Source organism: Sturnira hondurensis, unplaced genomic scaffold (genome assembly GCF_014824575.4).
Source record: "Sturnira hondurensis isolate 20B ecotype Veracruz unplaced genomic scaffold, ASM1482457v3 Scaffold0021143, whole genome shotgun sequence".
Lineage (NCBI taxonomy): Eukaryota > Metazoa > Chordata > Mammalia > Chiroptera > Phyllostomidae > Sturnira > Sturnira hondurensis.
The window spans coordinates 25,252,683-25,270,208 of record NW_028093774.1 but is presented as its reverse complement, the minus strand read 5'-3'; the positions used below and the strand labels follow the sequence as shown (position 1 = coordinate 25,270,208).

Sequence of the window (17,526 nt, the reverse complement as noted above, 5' to 3'; positions counted from 1 at the left end):
CTTTCTCCCCTTGGATGCACTCGGATTTCATGAGTTACAGGGAACCTGTCAACTGCTGTTTTCATTGTATGGGGCTCACAGGGAACTTGGATATAGGGCAAGCTTGTTTCAAAGAAAGCCAGGGAAAGAAAGTCGTGAATAGACGCAATGTGCTGTCCTATGCAGATCACAGCCCCAGTTGCTATGGGACACCTCTGCCTGCCCAGGGGACAAAGTGCTGAAGGTCCTGTGTTGACGCGGCTGCCTCCTTGGAGATGGGAATGCCGCTTCTGAAAGAGCACAGCCAGCAGCCACATTGCCATGGACTCTCAGGTCTGCCACCGAGCTAGCCCCGACAGCAGCCCGAGTCCCAGCAGACTCTTCCCCGCGCTGGCTGTTCGGCAGGAGCCCCTCACCTAGGAGCTGAAGGAACAGGCCAGGTAATCCTGGCAAAGTGAGAGGAAGCAGAGAGAAAGGGATCCTCTTTCAGAACCACCAGGCCTCCGCTCATAGGAGAGCTGCCAGGGACCGTGGTCAGAAGCGGGCCCTGAGGTTAAAGACGGGTTTTCACCTTCTTTGTCTGCTATGCCCTCTGAGAACACTTGGCAATAACACCCCTTTCCTGATGGTTTCATTTCGTAACCGACAGTCATTGTTTTCTTTCCCCTGTTTACCTACAGTGGTCCAGAGTAATGGGACAGGCTGTGCCAGCCAGAGGGAAGAATGGGCCTGCCCTGGTGGCCACGGGTCCCTAGACCCAGGTCTCTCTGCCATGTAGCTCCTTGTCAGGCGTCCATTCCCTTCACCTCTGGGAACAGAGAGTAGCCAGAGGGCTGTCCTGTCTGGGGCAGGGACCAGAACAGGACCTGTGGGGGAGCCTGAGATTAGGACAGGACCCAGAATGAAGGCTCTCTCCAAGGGGTCCTTCAGCTCTGGGTAAGAAGGCCTGGGATCAGACAAGGCTGTGTGAAACTGGTCTTGCTGCCTTGCCTAAGACAGGCCCGGGTAGCCGGGACCAGGGGCATCTGGAGGAGTTCGCAGGAGGACCTGAAAGAAACCAGGCGAAGGTACAGGGAGAAATCGGTTTCCGATCACTGTGTCCTGAATACCCTACTCTGCCTAAAAGGGCTAACGTGTGGCCCAGTCATCTGGGAGTCTGAGTCTGGGGATGTGGCCAAGCCAGGCGGTAGGGCCAGTGCCCTGGGCCACCTCTTGTGACTTTGTGACCCTGTTGTGTTCATCCTCATGCCCACTTTCACCCCAGCGAAGTGTCTCTCAATGAGAGTTGCCAAGATAAATAACTAAGTCCAAAACCCTGCCCTCAGAGAGGCTTCAAATCTAGTGAGGGGGTAATTTCACATATCGTGGAACTGTCGATTGAGACACATTGGGCAGCGTGCTAAGGGGGGAAGCTCTGGGGCACTCAGAGGCCTCGGGCTGGATGGCTGGAGAGTCACCGACATGTCAAGTTTCTTCCTCCTTCAAGACTGTGTTCACGTTCCAGCGCGCACTCACATGCACACCACTACTTCTCAGCCTCACCCTGTCCACCAAAGGGGCTTTGTACACCTGAAAGCTTGTGAATGTGTAAGACTTAACGACCCTTCAAGGAGGAGTCTCCAACATTGGCAGAGGGGAGAGGCCAGGGCGGTCCAGGAGCGGAAAGCGGCCCTAGCCGGCTGGAGCACAGGACAGGTGACCTTGTGGAACACAGGACAGGCGACCACGTGAACTCAGGCTAGAGAACCAGGCTAAGGGCCCCACGTACTGCGGCTCTGGGCTACACCCTGCTGAATGGAGAGAGGGTTTGGGGGTTCGTGGGTTTGTTTTCTGCTGTTGTAACACACTGCTGCAAGTTTAGCGCCTTAAATAAATACAAATACATCAACTTCCGGTGCTGGGGACCAAAGTCTGGCAGGAGTCTCGCTGGGCTAGGGTCAGGGTGCCCTCAGGGTGGATTCCTCTCTGGAAGCTCCAGGGGGACCCCGTCTCCTTCCTTTTCCCTGCTGTCGGAATCTGCACACACTCCTCGGCTCGTGGCCCCTTCCTCCACCTGCAAAGCCTCCTCTTCTGCCTCCCTCTTCCATTTTGAAGGACCCTGTGACTACATTGGGCCCACCTAGGTAACGCAGGACAGTGTGCCTATTTTAAGGCTGGCCAAGTAGCAAACTTAATTCTCTTTTGCCTTGTAAGTAACATAGTCATAGGTTATAGAGTTTACGACGTGAGCATTCTTGAAGGACCATTATTCTGCCTACCAGGTTTGGTTAGTAGGTTAGTCAGTTATTGGTTGTTTAGTTGGTTATTTGTGGTTTGTTTTTTGAGACACGCCCCTCAGGTCCTCACCCAAGAGCCAGATAATCACGTTTTTTAGAAGAAGGGAAAAGCGAGAGTGAGCAGTCTCAAGGGGAAGGAGGAGCCGCTGGAGGCAAACCCAGGAAGCAAACGCTGACTTTTATCTCATTGCCTATCACAATACACCTATAAAGTGCAATCCCAAGAACTAGAAAACATGCCGTCTGGAGAAGTTTGTTAGCCCACCTACCCCTGGAGACTCCGGGGCACTGCTAGTTCATATGTCCGGCAAAAACTTGGTCCAGATCCTCGGTCTCAGCCCAGTGTCCCATGCTTGAGAAGCAGGGGTATTTGTAATCCATGTTTAAACGTCTGGTCGACCTTTAGAAATATTATCTCTAATCCAAACACACCAGCGGCTTCTGCTAAGTGTCCAGCAGTCCCCTGGAGCCTCACAACACTGCAGTGGGTTTGAGTCTCCCCACCACATCAGCGCCAGCCCTGCCTGGTGGACCCTGACCAATGGCTCCCCCAACCTCACATACCACAAGCTGGACTGGCAGCAGCCGAACCGCCTCCTGCCTTGTTGGGAGCTGAGGCATGCTCTTCAGGAAGTCCCCTGGGCTGTCCCCGACTGCCCACCAGCAGACTGTTCCCCAGCCTCGGAAGCTGGGCTGTCCACACATCCTTGACCTGCTGCTTATTCTGACCACCCAGTGAGCCCCAGCTTCCATGACTGGCCTTCCAGTTGGTGACTTCAATCTCGATACCCCTTTGCACCTGTAGACCTTGACTTCCCATCTCCACACTGTGTTACAATAGCGACAACGTCAGCATTGTAATAATAGCTAATGTTTGAGCTTTTACTATATGCCAGGCATTGTGGCTATATTACCTCATTCAGTCCTTACAACAAGCCTAGGAAGAATGGGTACTAGTCCATTTTGCAGGTGAGGAAACAGAGCACAAGACATTAAATAGCCCACCCCAGGTGACATGGGCCTTTCGTGATCAATCGGTATTCAAACACAGGCTGAGGGATACCATCATACCTCTCCGGAACTCTCGCTATTACCACCTTTTTTCTACTTTACCCCACTTACTGTCCGCTCCCAGCAGCCAGTGTGACCTGTGTACAGAGGAGCACATCCCCTTTCGGCTCAAACCCCTCCAGTAGCTGCGGTCCTACTCACTAAAAGCCGGAGACGGACAGTGCCCAGCAGACTCAGATGACCTCGCCCTGTTCCTTCTCTGCCCTCACCCCCTGCTCCCTCCCCCGACACTCCTCCTCTCCAACGATACTGCATTCCTTGCTGCTCCTCCAGGAAGCCAGGCCCTGCATGCCTCAGTGCCCTTGTACTTGCTAGTCCTCCCTGATTGCTCCCCCCTCCCCGCCATATCATGGCTAGTTCCCTCCTCAAGGAGGTCTTTGTTGACACTTTACATAAAGAGGAAAAATCACCATGCCTTTGCTGACCTCCCTACCCAGAGGCTCCCTATGCCCCTTACCAGCTTGTTTTCTCCATAAAATCGTCGTCTAATAACACCCGAGATATGTGCCTGTTGTTTATTATCTCTCTCCCTCTGGGAACAAAGCTCCGGCGTATGCTTGTTGAATGAATGGATGAAGCCCCAGGATCCCCTCAGGAACAAGCTCCCTGGAGGCTGTCACTACCATCTAGAACCCAGGTCCCAACCTCTGCCTGTTCCTGGGCCACCAGGTGGAAGACCCTCCATTCAGCTCACAGATGCAGGTTTGGCTCCACCCCGGCGTGCAGTTCCCACCATGTAGCCTGGCCAACAAGAACATGCCGCACAGATTTCTGGTCTAAGATCACTTCTCTCTCATGACTTTTTTTGTTTGCTAGCTTGTTTGTTTGGTTTCTTTTTTGTTTTTTTGGTGCTCACTCACCTGTTGAAGAGAATCCCAAACTCTCTCCTCTATCTTCACCCTGATTCTAGCAAGCCAGGGATGACAAGCAGCCGTCTTCACTAACAATGCTGCTGACCACGTGGGTCTGACTCTCAGCCCTCAAAAGCCCGTCCCACCCTTGGACATTTAAAATAACCAAACTGAGAAGTTGCTGCGCATCTCTCCGAAAAGATAGCAGCTGTTTTCCCACCTGGAACTTCAGCAGCCTGTCTGGGTGGCACCCAGAGGGCTACCTGCATGAACCTGGGGCACTATGTACTCCTCCCCTCTGTTGACTCTAGGTCAGTGTCCCCCAGCGCCGTTCTCCAACAGAGAATAAAGAATAGTTTATTTTTGTTTTCCTTGTGGCTGGTGGCAAGGCAGCACCTAGGGTAATCTCAGTCAACTCCAGAGCTTCTCAGAGAGGGGCAAAAGCCAGCTAATTTTTTTAGCAGTGATTTTTGTCTCAGGAGCTTCTGGGTGTGGAAGGACCAGAGAAACAGGCCACAGGGTAAAAGAGGCAGATGGGTGGGTGAAGTTCTCTTGTCCAAACGCACTGTGAGGTTAGAGAAAAGGAAAACGTGTCTGTGACTGGTTGTCTGGTTATCTAAAGTCTTAACTAAAAACACCTTGGCTTCCACGAAGCTCCTTAAGAATAACTGGTTCTCTAATGGGATGCTATGAAGGTGGGCTTAGGCACTAACAAGTGGACCATTTACTGGGCATCTGTTTTGCACCAGGGGTCTCAGCAAGCCCTTTCGACAACTCTCCGTACCAGGAGCTGCTGAGAGTATTCAGTCAAAACTACTGAATCAGCAACCCTAGGGGAATGTGCTTCGGGTTCTTCCAGGTAACTTTTTGAATATTTAGTTGATTGATTGATTTTCCAATGACAGTTGACATACAGTATTGTATTCGTTCCAGGTGTACAACCTAGGGATTAGACACTGATACTATACCTTATGAAGTGATCACCCTGTATGTAAGTCTACCACCCACCTGGCACCGTACGTGGTTGTTTTTATCCCCAATTGGAACATGAAGAAATTGAGTCTCTAAGCAGTTACATGACTTGCCCAAGCCTCTATAGCTTCTAAATAGTGGGGCCAGAGTCTGAACTCAGGCCTGTCTGAATTCAGAGTTTATACACCACGCCCCATTCCTGTCTCTCTGGGGGTCACCACACTGCAGACTGCACTTTCCCCCCAGGTCTGTGAAGCTACACAGGTTCAGCTGGGATCCAGCTGACTCCTAGGGAAATGAACTCAGTGGCTGCTTCTTTGGGTCTTGAATCCCATCTGGTAAGTTAAAATTGACCATTGAATCTCTAAATCGTGCCTGGTAGATTCCAGAACATAGGTTCTGTTGGTTTCTCCTCCTCCACTGCCCACCTACACACACACACACACACACACACTTATACACACTTGTTGAATTGGAATTATCCCAAAGAGGAAGGTTCAGCAACTGCCAGGGCCCTCTGCCCTGCTCCTTCTAGAAATTTCTAGAAACCAACAGCTGTCCCGGCACCAGGGGCTGATTGCCCAGTAGGAAGCCAATTTCACCCTTTGTGGATATCCAGGCTTTGGGGAATGAGATGTCAAGATTTTCACCAAAAAGGGTTCAGGATGCCCAAAGCTTAAAGCCTTTGTTCTAAGGCAAGCCTCTTGGGGAACCCTGTCCATGGCACCTGGTGATGGATGAGGAACGAGTCTTCCTTTGCAGGCAGTGACACTAAAGCCATGGCCATGCACTGGATCTGAGGGATGCAGGGAGGGATCCAGGCCTTGGTACCTTAAAGTTTCTAGGGTAAGTGAGGTCCTGGCCCCTTAAGGATTAGATCAGTAGATTAGATCAGTATTGCTCCTCAGAACTCTATTGTTGCATTGGCTGTGTTGGAAGCAAGATCTGGTTTGGATGTTGATCTGGGACGGTGGGGGGTTGGGGTGGGGGAATGTGAGCAAAGAGCCAGAGGTGAGCCTGGGCTGGGTGCTGTGTTTTTGACTCAGAATCCATGCTCTTTGCTGAGCTCATTGCTCTCTGAGCCCAGCAGAGCCCAGCATACATACACTTTAAAAGCATGAGAAAACGTTTCATTTTCTTATGTTTAGAAGAAATCCTGGATAAAGGAGGATTGAGCAGTGCTGTTCTATTTGTGATTTGCTGAGACTCTCTGGAAGGCAAGCTGGGAAGGCCAAGATCAGAACACAAGAGGCCAACATGCTCTCCAACACCTGCAGAAACAGGAGGTGCTCAAGGCTCACATGGAATTATGAAGAGGAAAGCAGAATCCCTGGTCCGATTCCAAGTCTTTCCAGGCCTTGACCTTTAGCCTAAAAGCCAGAGAGCCACACTGATCTCCATGATGACTGTAACTCAAGAGAAGACACCAGGGGACAAGGAGAGAGGAAGCAATGCCAGGTTTTCTTGTTCCAGGTTCTTGGGAACCCAAGGAACGGGCTGTCCCATCCCCACCCTGCCCACCCCACACACAGGGTAACTAGAGCAAAGCCACTGGTTTCTTCTTGTTCTGTGCCACTTGGCCGTGATTTTAACCATTTTGAAAGTGGAGGCCGAGCCTCAAAAAGAAATAACCAAAGACAAATCCTCTCTTTTAGTCTAGATGTTTTATAGTGAAATGCAAATTATTATGCTTGTGATTTTACTCCTTGTTCCTGTGATTTTTAGGTAAGAATTAAAAACAAACAAACAAACAAAAAACCTAATCCAGGGCTGCTCATTGCCACAGGCTTCTAAAGTCCAGGTCATGAGCGGAGCCTGCCTTTTGCTCTCCACTTTCACGCCTTCCTGACACCTCAGGCAGATCCCACTGTGTGGCTCTGTCCTCTCAACCCCTCTGCCCACCTGTGGAGAGTCCTGGCTCCAGACACATTTCCTCTCAAAATGGAAAGGTGAGGCTGGCCCCAGGTGCACTCCCAGTTCCCCTGTAGAAGGAACTTGTCTGGTGGCACCTCCTCAGTCTCCCGCAGCTGAGGTCAGTCTCTCGGCCAATGCTGTGACCAACTCCAGCCGTTGCCCCACCTTCCCAGCTCCGAGTCACGGACTGTCCTGTCCAGCCTCACCTTCTTCCCTTTCTTGTCACACTTGAAGATGAGAACGTGTTCTTGCTGAGAGTCAGGTTCTTCCAAGATGCATTTTCTCAGGGAGAGAGCTATTCCCCACCTCAGAAGAACCAGTCTCCTCCTTGTTTCACCTTCGATGTAGGCATTTCTAGAAACCGGGCTGTCTTAGAGGAATGGTGTGTGTTGCCCTTGCTTTTTCTGAAATCTGTCCCCCAGCCTTGGCCTGAATAGGCTTGGATGTAAACAGCTGATCTTACAATCATGAAGGATAATTACTAAGTTACCATTTAATGATCATTTGCTATTTGCAGGCACAGTGCTAAGCTCCTCACTGGTAGCATGGCTTAGTCACTTGCCCAATTTGAACCCAGGTGTCTGACAGCAGAGCCCACTCTCAGAGCTGGCACATGAAAAGGTTCCTCTCTGCCTTCTCACATGTCATCTGCGTAGATCCCTCCCTACAGCACCCACTCACCCAAGCACAGCCACCCTCTTAGGATCCATTTCATTACATATTGCTTGGCCCACACCTCTGGTTTCCAAGGCCCCCAGAGCCCATTCCCAGCACATGATCTTCTCCACCCAAGACCTGCCTCTGTAGCCTGTCTGTCATGCCCTAGGAGGGTCTCCCACTGGGTACACATTAAGTCTCATTGCCTGCAGTGCTAGGTGGAAACCTGGCTATAGGTTCATGAAGATCTGCCCGTCTCCTTGAACTCCTCCTCTAGGTTCAGTGGAATAGGTGTGAGATCTATCTCAGAGCCATCACTCACCCCTAAGACTATTCTTGGTTAAACCTATACTCCAAAAAAGCCAGCTCTTACTGTGGGTGACTTGCCTGGCACTGAGTGCTGAGCATGGCCCTGAGGTGCCACTGGTGACCATCAAGCAGGGACCTCGGGGCCCCACCCTCAGACCTTCTGTTCTTCTCTGTCTTCACTCACTCCCCACACCCTCTCATGCTGTCTCGTAGCTGTACATGACATCCGTCAGCTAGCAACTCCCAAATTGAGTCTCTGGCTTTAAACTCTCCCCTAAATTCCAGAATTGCACAGCGAACTGCCAACTTGACATCTCCCCTGGGATATCTACTGAGCATGTTCAGACTCACATTTCCAGAATCAAACTCCTGATTCTCCTCCCAACATGTTCTTCTCTCAGTCTCCCAATAACTGCAAAGGGTAATTCCATCCTTCCAGTTGTTCAGGCCAAAAGTCACGGAGCCATCCTTGCCTCCTCTGGGAATTTCACACATCTCGCCACCAGCAAATTCTGTTTGTAGTTCTTTGAAAATAATCCCCAACAACCTCTTCCCTCCTTGCCTTCAGCTTCACTGTTCAAAGCTGCCATCATCTCTTGCCCCGATCACTGTGAAAGCACTTGCTGGGTCTCTGCCTCCAACCTCCCCATGTGCCCCTTCAATCTGTTCTCAACGCTGCAGCCAGAGTGCGTGTTCAAAAACATAAACCAATTGTGTCACCCCTCTGCTCAAAGGCCTCAGGGGCCCCCATGCTCCCGCAGAGTACATGTCAGTGTCTTAACAATGACCTACAAGGCCCTGCCTGTGTGGCCCTGCCCCTCCTCCCCACAGCCCTTGCTCTCCGTGCGGTCCTCCAACACAATGGGTGTGGTCCCGCCTCAGGACCCTTATCCTCACTGATCCCTCTGCCTGGAGTGTTCTATCCCCCGAATGCTGTTGACTAGCTCCTCACTTCACGTCTCTAAAATATCACCTTATCAGAAAAGCCTTCCTCATCACCCAGTATAAAAGGCAGCCTTGCCACCTCCAAGCACTCTCTGTCCTCCTCGGCTTTATTTTTCTCTATAGCACTTATTTTCATCTATTATATTTACATTTGCTTTTTAATCATCTCCCCCTCGCCCCCCCCCACACACACACACACAATGTGGGCATAGGCTTTGTCTATTTTCTCCGAACCTGTATCCCCAACACTTAGAATAGTGCCTTCCGTGTCATGGGTTCTCCGTAAGTACTTACTGAAGGAACGAACAAATGGAAGTCAGTCCTCAGGGTAGGTGCAAACCAAAGGGATGGTGGGTGTGCCTACTGCTTTGTAGGACTTCAAGGTGGCCCAGCACTTGAGTCATTGCCATCAGGGAAACTCTTGAAAAACATGCTGACCTTCCTCATTCTGTGGCGCGTGTCTGTCATTGGCATATTGTCACACATGTTGCTGCCCACGCAGTGGAATGTGGTGACGGTTGCTGGAACTTGTTGCTAATGGGAGTGAAAGCAAATAAGCAAAAATGAATGACTTCCCTCCATGGGGAGGGTGACACAGTAGCCTTCGGCGAGGTTCCTAAATGGTCCAACCCTCCTCAGGCATGATCCCCTGTGCAATTAGTTAAACACAAACAAGCTTCACATCTGAACCCCAGGTCCTGAATGTCTTTTGATCATCTTTCTCCTTGAAGGATATATCGATTTATAGGGAAGGGGCTTTGATAATTAACTTCTGAGACCATTGGAAGGAGTAGGTCATAAGACCATGAGGGCCAAATCCAGAAGAAATTTCAAAGAAGGTGGTCTGGATTTAGACATCATTCCCCAATCTGTGTGTCTGCCAAGACGTGGCATATTGAGGGTTCACAGAGAAGGGAGGAGAGGAACGTGCCCTTGAGGGTTATCTATTAAGTTGTGTTTACCCTCCCTACATTTTTGGAAGTACTGGGGTATTCAGTGATCTGAGTTGGAGGCTTGGCCTCCCTCCAAAAAGACCACCACCCATCTCCCTTTACACACATGGACTTACTTTGGAAAATTCAAGGATCCGAAAACAAGTCGCTTCAGAGCCTTCCATGTGAGAACCCAGCTCCCGGTCTTCTGTTTCAAGACCGTTGTGCAGCTGCTTCCAAACCGTGAAACTTCCCCTGTGCCCCCAACCAGCTAACCCACAGAGATATAGGCCCCACCAGAGTGAGCTGAAGGGGGGACCTCTTCACTCGGCACTTGAACTTCTCAGACAATGAACCAATGCCGCTCAGAGATTTCTTTGATTCCTGCAGCACAAGGACTCAAGCAGGACCCCTAGATCGAAGGCAGAGCACCAGCCAGGGCTGCTCTCTGTCTGTGCCCTGGGGGTCAGGCCGGGGCTTTGTGTTTGAGGGTAGCATTGCCAGATTTTGCAAATAAAAATAGAGATCACCCATTTAAATTTGAATTTCAGATAAGTAGTAGATAATTTTGCTTAAGTATGTTCCATAAAGTATTTGGGACATATACTTTGGGACATATTTCAGAATACTTTTGCTGAAAAATTATTCCTTGCTTGTCTAAAATTCCAACTGTATCATATGTTCTGTGTTTTATTGGACAACCCTATTTGCACAGTTCAAACACACCAGCAACTCCCAAATCAGAGCAGCCTCTTGCCTTAGTCATCCCGGGGCCTCTACTGGCCCCACTGTCCCAGGATGAAACAGGGCCCAGGCTCCAGTACCCTCCCATTAGCCCTTCGGATTTATCCCCTGTTCTCCTTCAGTGCCTGCCGTGTTCTGGAAGGTGGCGGACATGGACATCTTATGGACAGTTCTTGACATGGTGGAAACCGTATTCGGGAGGCCCTGCTACTCTGCCCCACATCTTCGCCTCCTGCTCACAGACCAGCCGGGCTTGGCTGGAATATAGTGATCAGCACGTGTTGATCTCCTAGGGTTCAAACCCCTTTGCAGCCTTGTACTGGCTGTGTGACCTTGAAATACCCCTCAGTTTCCAACTGTAATTCACCCTGGTCAGGATGAAATGAGTTAATACGTGGGAGGCTCTTAGAACAGTGGCCAGCGTGGGAAGACACTGTTACACGACGCATGTGTGGGTTGTTTTCCGCCCCTGCTGCCCCATTGAATGGCTCCCTCAGTCACCCCCACTGATTTTGTTTGGGGGCCTGGGCAAGAACACAGTGGCGGCCAGCTTCTAGATGCCTAAATCTTTGAAAGGTGTAAGTCAAGCTAACGAATTATTAAATATAACATGTTCTCTCTTCTTACCTTGATGGCTATACCTTCATGACATCCTGAAGGCCAAGTTTGAATTTTTGGCAGAGTCCTCGGAGTCCCACACTGGCATGTGGCAGGCTAAAGAGAGCCAGCTCTGACTGGGCTCCATACCCAGCTCCATCCTGTGCTAGGCAGGGCCTTGCGCACACAGGTGTGGACACTCAGCCCACATGTCCAAGCTGCACACCCACACCACCCCCAAAAGTCACCTCTTGCTCACCCTTAAGGCCCACAGGTATGTACATCGTAACACAGCCCACCCTCGTTGGCAGGATAGACTTGGGCTAAAGACATGCACCAGCCTTGGGGTTAAGCTCTGGAAACTGGGCGGGGAACTCCAGTACCCAAAGCGAGGTCTAGCAGTGCAGTACGTGGTACGCTCTTGGTGGACATGGCCTTTTAACCCACAGATGCCTGGCCCATGGCTTCTGGGCCGTGGCTGAAGGAGAGCCAGAGAAGACCCCTAATGTAGGGGCCAGTGCCCAGTGGGAGTGGGGGTAGCCAATGAAAATGGGAAGGAGGAGCCTCGGAGGTTTCCTAGAAGAGTCTTCAGGATGCCCAGGCTCCTCCCTGTCCTGGCTGGGTGTCTGCCCAACGCCTCGTGCCTCAGGGTCATTCAGGTGTCACCGTCTCACACTCCTGACACAGGAGGGAGCTTGTTTCCCTCCTCTCACACTCCCTGATTCTAATCCCCACCAGCCTGTGCCACTTGGCTGGCCTCCTTGGCAGAAAGGTGACAAAGGACCTGTCTCTGGAGAGTTAAATCCCTCGGCGAGAACCCAAAGCTTCTCCCGACCACATGAGGCAATGGCAAAGGTCCTGACCTGCAGTCACTGACCTGGTTTCCTCTCACCTCTCACTGCTGGGGTGCTGGTGGAAGCCATTCAAAGCAGGTTCATCGCTCCTCAATAAAGCAAGTGCTACTACACTGCTTAGAGCACGCCTCTCCTCTCCTCACGCTCCGCCCCGACTGCATGCGCCAGCCTTCTCAACTGAACTTTACCTTCCAGTGTCCCAATGTCTGTCTCGACCCCAGCCAGCTCACCTCCTCCCCTGGGCTTCTCCCTGCCCCTAGCGTCCGCTTATCTGCTCATCTACTCCTGGCTCAACTTTGTATTTCTGTCCAGATCCCTTTCATCTTTCAAGGCTCATTTTAAGCTTCACCTTCATGATATTCCTCATACTTCCCATAACCCTTCCCCTGGTGTATCACCTGTGTTGTTTACCACCTGGACCCCACATTTGGCGCATGAGTTATATCCATGGTAGCATTTTTACCACACGGCATTATTATTCTTTCCTTGTTACATAAAAATCAACGGGCTGAAAGAGATCTTAAAGACCACCTAGTCCAATCCTCATTTTTGAAGATGAAACTGAGGAAGATCCTGGCTGGTGTAGTTCAATAGATTGAGCATGGGCTGGGAACCAAAGGGTCACCGGTTCGATTCCCAGTCAGGGCACATGCCTGGGTTGCGGCCCAGGTCCCCAGTGGAGGCCACATAAGAGGCAACCACACATTGATGTTTCTCTCCCTCCCTTTCCCCCTCCCTTCCCCTCTCTCTAAAAATAAACAAATAAAAAATTTAAAAAAAAAGAAACTGAGGAAGAGAAAGGTTTCATAACTTAGCCAGACTGAACCTGCTGAAATTACACTTAAATTGCACTCAAGCCTCTTGACCCAATCCAGGAATTCCCCGTATCACCCTGAGCTCTGTGTCACCCACAGGATGGGGTGGTCATGAAGGGCACCCATGTACTCCAGTCATTGACTGGCAAAGGGGGCCTCCTTGTTACCCGGCAGGAAAGAGCCCACAGTGGCAGCCCATCTCTGTATACCCCACTTTTTCAAGTTCTTTGCTATCCATTTGAATAGCCACCTGGCAAAAAAAAAAAAAGAAAAGTGATTACCAAAGGTCACCCAGATTTTATCAGGCCAGCCCAGTTCCCTGCAGTCTGCCAGTTTCTTCAGAAAGGATAACCCAATTCCTGCCCCACCATAGCAGGGGCCAGCTCCTCCTGCTGCCAGTCACCATAATCCTTTTGCATGTTCATTTTGGAAATTTGGAGGGCATCTTAGCAAGTGTCCCCTCCAAGTTTCCAGGGGCTGATGAGATGCCCCAGGCAGAAGGTTGGTGGCCACTACAGGAAAGGGGCTGAGTGAGCAGCCACGGAGTATGGAGCGGAGGGTCTAGGTTGGAGCCCAGCTCTGTCAGCGACGGGAGCAAGGAACACAGAGCTGGAGCAGAAGAGCAGGGAGCGCAGGGGATGGGGTGACCTGCCCAAAATAAGACCCCTGAACCACGAGTAAACTCCCCACTTCAAAATCAGCCAGACTAGGGCAGAGCAAACATTTTTCTTTCCTTCCTCCCTCTCTGGTTGCCCTGCTCACTGCAAGGAAGAAAAATAGAATAATGAGCCACGTTGGAGAGCGTTCCCCGAGCAGCTCCGGAAGGACGTGGGCAGACGCCTGGCTGGGCGGCTGACTTTCTCTGTTTCTGGTGGAGATTTTATAAATACTCAGGGAGTTTGATCTGAGGCTGGTGGCAGGGAGGCCAGGGGAGCGGCAGAGGGGGGAGATAACTCAGCCCACGGGGGTTCTTGGACCTCTCCCAGGCCTGCTTTTCATTAGCGTCACCAAGGCAACTGCTCATCTGCTCCAGATCCCATCACGCCCTGCAAAGCATCCACAGCACGTTACTCTTTTCCTTTAATAGTGAATCTGCTGCCATCAGCTTTCCTCTGAACTCCCTCCCCTCAACCCTGTCACCTTGTAGCCTGGGGAAGAGAAGATAATTAAGGAGAGAAGAGCTACAACCCAGCTCCCTATGGCTGGTCTGCAGAGGCAGAGCTGCCATAGCCCCGGTCCAAGAGTGGAGATTGGCCCAGGACTGCTGGAGGCTGGGGGCTAAGGAGCCCTGCAGAACCAGTCTGTGTCGGCACTCCAGTTCCAGTTCCCCCTCCATTCTGCACACGCAGCTTTGACTCTTATCTCCTCCCTGTCTGACCTGACCTTTCCCCTCCACACGCACCTTTATTCTTAACCCAGGCAAACATTTGCAGAGTTTCCAAGGAACGATCTCACCAATCCTCATTCTGATAAGTTCCAAATGCCCACTGAAGTGCATCCCATGTGTGTCTCTGGTTTTCACCAAGGTGTCCAGTAGGCTCTACAAGGGTGGTGTCAGGGGTGGTGGAGTCCGGTCAGGGGAGAAAGGAAGACCTACATTTGCCAGGCAGTGTGGGTGGGGGGGGTTCGTGGAGCCAAAGAGTGATGGTTTCACCTTGGAGAAGAGACGGCCAGGCTGCATGATCAGCACAGCTGGGCAGGGAATGGGCACCCAGAGCCTGTACCCCCAGCATCGCCGCCACTCCCCTTCCCAACCCTGACCCACAGAACTCCTCTGGTCTGTTTAAAGTCAGCTCCCTCTAGCTGTGAGCTCCGTGGAGCCAGAGCCAGGGAATCCTGGTCTCTGATACATGCCAACGTTCGCACAGCTCTGTGCATGGGAGGCCGTCAGCAATGTCTCTTAAAAAGAGAGACAAAGAAGGGCCATTGTCTGCAAGATGCAGGGGCTGGGTTTTCCAGGTTGTCTTTGTGCTCCTGAGCAAACCTGAGCTCCAGCCCCTCCTTTCTGTGGAACATAGGTCTCCTGAAAGACCTGCACTCAGAGCCCCTGAGCCAGCCCAGGAAGCTGCAAATAAAAAACCAGAGAAGCTACACATGGAGCAGAACCAGTACCCCGAGTCATCTGGGCTCAGACCAAAGCCACACCTGCCTTCTTGCCTCTTGTTTCTTTTCCCACTGAGATGGGCACTGGAGGAGCAAACCCAGAGATCCTCCACTGGTCTGAGCAGGAAATTCCAGAGAGGCCAGCAGTATGGGGGGTGAGCTGGGCGCGGGGCATTAGGAAGAGATTTCATCACACAGGTTCACCCCCCAGAGGCATAGAATGGTGTCAAAGTCTTACCCTGGCCCTGGAGGAGCAGGACCTCTGCCACCGTCCACGCCACACCACCCCTGCAGGCCGCAGTCAGCCTTTCTCACCCAAAGCCAATGCTGAGTTTCTTAGCACTCAGTCAAGTAACAGGGAGGAGTGAGACAATTAGTGATAATTAGGTGCATAGTGTAGCCGGACAAGCTGCACAGATGGCTTTTGGTCCGTTCTGGTGACAAAGCTGTACTGAAGAGGCAGAGAAGTGCCAGCCCCAATGGCACAGGCAAGCACGGGCAACGCAGCCTCACTGTTCCCAGTGTGGTCCTGGGGCCTGCAGCATGGCCATCGTCTGGAAGCTGATTACAGATGCAGGATCCCAGGCCCCTTCTGAATCAGGGGATGCATTTTAATAAGATGGCTGACTGATCGAAGGTGCATTGGCGGGTGAGACACTGGAGCCCAGGGAGGAACATGCATGGGGTGCTTCCGTCTCTGACCTCATAGATTCTAATTCCAACTCTGTCGCTCAGTAACTGTGATGTTAGGTCAGGTAAGCACCTGCTATGAGCCTCAGCTTCCTCACCTTTAAAGCAGAGGGGGTGTTACCTACCATAAAGTGTTGATGTGAGGCAGGGGCCCGGCACCAATAGACTCTAATGCTAGTCCTTATTAGCAGCACAGAGCTGGTGGCTCAGGGAACAGTCAGATCATTTGCTTCCCCCAAGTCAGCCACCAGGAGTTGGGATTTTGGCCAGCCCTCTTGCTATGTCACTTTTATATTTTCTGGGGCCATTTCTAGACCCCTGACGGTGAACCCTGAAGCCTTTCATCTCCAATCACATTACCCTCCACATGAAATAAGATCCTGAGTGCCCTTGTGGGGAGGATGGACAGCTATGGGTGAAGGAACTTCGTGAATGTGGATGGGCCGGGTCGTGAGGAAGAGGAGACACAGCGTCTGACTTTGGTAATGGAGCCTTATAAACGGCATGTTGGTTGTTTTCTACAAGCAAGTAGTAGAGTTTGGATTTCCTTTCTTTTACCATCCCTGCATTTTCTTGAGAGACGCTAGGGTTCCGTCCTCATGGGGCTGAGGTACTAAGCCACTTCCCTTTGTTTTGTGTTGGTGCGTTCTGTAGCTATAGTTCCCTGCACATTCCTGGGCTAATGTAACGGAGCACTGGAGAGACAAGCCACAGGGGCCTGCTGGGACCTTGAGGTCTCCGTGAATGCTGGGCTCATTTTGCAGAGCTGCTTTCCCAACAGAGCTTGGCTGAGGCTGCTTTTCAAATTAGTTTGGGGGGGGGGGCGGCGGGAAGCGAGAGGGACAGCCCCTGGGTGTTCTTTGGAATGTGCTGGCTGGTGACCTGGCCAGCTGGGTGGGTCCTTTAACTTCACTAAGCCTCAGTTTCCTCTGAGGATGACAATGCTAATAGGAGAAACTCCCTGAAGTTGCCATGCAAGTCTCTACCTATTCTGGGGGAAACGGGATTTCTGGAGGATTAAATGGGGCGATTCTTACAAAGAAGGTGGTACAGAGAGAGGCATACAATCAATCCGCGTTAGCTGCCGTTTCTGTTCAAAGAGGTGGGCCCTGGACAGTTGGCCTAGGTAGAAAATCCCAAGTAAGAGAGTGATTTCCATTTGCAAACAGAAAGCCCAGCCTCCCCACTCTGTGCAAATTAGCAACTGCCCGTCCCCTCCCCCACCTCCCCCACCTCCCCCACCTCCATTTTTTCTTTCCTTGGCTGCAGGAGTTGAGACATGTGGCTCACCAGGCTGCCCCGGTGAGTTTCAAGCTTTAAATAAATACATGCTCAAGATTGCTGTCACATCCCTGCCCCCACGACTGCTGCAGGCCCCTCCTGAACTGGGGATGGCTCTCCCTCCCTTCCCTCTCACTTCCTCTCCTGCTGGAAGCCAGGCCCAGGCTGAGCCCTGGAGAAGGTATCTCCTCCACACACGTAAGCTGGTCCCAGGGGCCCTGCACAGGGTGGGCCAGGCTCGTCCTGATCCAGCACAGACTCTCCTCTTCCTGGGTTTGTTAGAAGCCTGACCAGGCCCCTAGTCTTATGACTTCAACAGATGTTTCTGCTTAAGCAGCCCTGGCATCTTTATGGCCTGTTTTTTCCATTCTTGCTTCTATTCCTCTGTCCCAGCAGCCCTGAACGCAATTTGGACTTCATTTTCTTTCTAATGATTACAGGGATAGAGAGAACGTTTTTTTTTCCTCTCCCCACCACCCCGCTCCCTTTTTCCTTAGTTCTTCAAGTCACACACACACACACACACACACACACAT

General features: G+C 51.5%; 2 long non-coding RNA genes across 4 annotated transcripts in view; one reads left to right on the top strand and one right to left on the bottom strand.

Moving 5' to 3' along the window:
• The window catches only part of LOC118976808 (uncharacterized), a 69,627-nt gene extending 60,240 nt beyond the window's left edge, over positions 1-9,387 (top strand). Inside the window, exons 1-3 of one of the 3 annotated variants that reach the window (XR_005064351.1) lie at positions 5,078-5,164; positions 5,396-5,487; positions 6,298-9,387. This is a non-coding gene — a long non-coding RNA (uncharacterized LOC118976808). Of the gene's footprint in view, positions 1-5,077; positions 5,488-6,297 lie in introns of those variants that run through there. The other 2 variants (XR_005064352.1, XR_005064350.1) reach the window with 2 other exon arrangements.
• Positions 6,339-12,715, bottom strand: LOC118976809 (uncharacterized). The gene is made up of 3 exons (XR_005064353.1): positions 12,125-12,715; positions 9,269-9,508; positions 6,339-6,420 (listed from the first exon to the last, which is right to left on the bottom strand). It is a non-coding gene; the product is annotated as an uncharacterized LOC118976809 (long non-coding RNA).
• Between the last annotated feature and the right edge of the window lie 4,811 nt (positions 12,716-17,526).